The 1,246-nt window shown below is 46.4% G+C and overlaps 1 non-coding gene across 1 annotated transcript; it reads left to right on the top strand.

The window, feature by feature from the left end:
- Nucleotides 1-612: 612 nt before the first annotated feature.
- Nucleotides 613-719, top strand: LOC111908047 (small nucleolar RNA R71). Its single transcript, XR_002855742.2, has one exon. It is a non-coding gene; the product is annotated as a small nucleolar RNA R71 (small nucleolar RNA).
- Nucleotides 720-1,246: the final 527 nt, after the last annotated feature.

Genomic DNA, 1,246 nt, shown 5'->3' with positions numbered 1-1,246 from the left:
CCTTAGCATGTTTCTGGTCTCGTGTATTGCAGCATCGTGATCATTGTGTCTTTTTTCGGACGCGGCTATGAATCTAGTGAACAATTCTTCCAAATCGGCTTTCTTTTCTATCACCGGTTCTTCCTTTTGATAATACCCCCTCTCTTTCTGCTTGTATTTCTCCTCCTTAGCCTTCTTATATTCTTCGTATGGGAGCCATTCTTTCTTCGGTTTCCGCCAATTTTCGTCATATCGATTGCCACTTGAATAGAATACTTGAGCCTTTTTGTTTCCATTCTCATCCAAATCACAATCCTTTGTGAGATGGGGCCCTCTACAATTCTCACATCCAACCCGAATAGCATGGATTGTTTGATCCATTTTTGCCATCCTCCTATCTAGATTATCGAGCTTAGCTATCACCGCCGCCATGCTATCACTTGCCAAGTTCACTACCCCCCGACTTACTTTATTTCTTGGATTGTGGTATTCCTAGAGTGCTTAGAGAATTCTTCAATTAGCTCCTTGATTACCGGGGGCGGCTTCTTCGTGAGCGGGCCTTGAGAATCGAGCAATTGCCTTGTGGTGACATTGACTCCATCATAGAAAATGGAGACCTCTTGTTGGCTATTAAGGTCATGGTGTGGGCAATTTCTAAGCAAGCTCTTGTACCTTTCCCAAGCTTCATAAAGAGATTCTCCGGGTTGTTGCTCGAAGTTGGAAATGGCTTTCTTTAGCTTGGCTATTTTGGAGGGCGGGCAAAAGTGGTCTATGAACTCTTCTTTCATCTTGGCCCATGTGGTGACCGATCGGGGAGGAAGTAACTTTAGCCAATCCTTTGCAGCTCCTTTGAACGTGACTGGAAGCATGCGAAGAAGCTGGGTCTCGTGGGGGACATTCGGTACATTGAAGTAGTCAACCACATCATTCACTTCATCCAAGTGCTTGTAGGCGTCTTCGTGATCTTTCCCATAAAAAAGGGATCTCCTTGAGTTGGGCGAGAATATGGCCTTTTAGTTCGAAAGTAGCGGTCGCGGGAATTGCGGGCTGCACAAGTCCCGGGCCGGTGTCATCGCGCATCCTCTTCTTCCATTCCCCCATGGGGACTTCATCGATATTAGCCATAGTGATAGCTAAATCGTCTTCAAACTCGGAGTCGTGCTCGTATGTGGGCTCTTCTTCTTCCTCGGTCTCGTACTCGATATCTTCTTGAATTGGGTCGCCGATTGTCAAAGAGGCACTGGATGCTCCTGATTTGCTGCTTCTC

This window comes from Lactuca sativa, chromosome 5, assembly GCF_002870075.4.
Source record: "Lactuca sativa cultivar Salinas chromosome 5, Lsat_Salinas_v11, whole genome shotgun sequence".
NCBI classification, from domain to species: domain Eukaryota; kingdom Viridiplantae; phylum Streptophyta; class Magnoliopsida; order Asterales; family Asteraceae; genus Lactuca; species Lactuca sativa.
The sequence above is the reverse complement of the archived record's forward strand: the minus strand, read 5'-3'. Positions and strand labels throughout refer to the sequence as shown.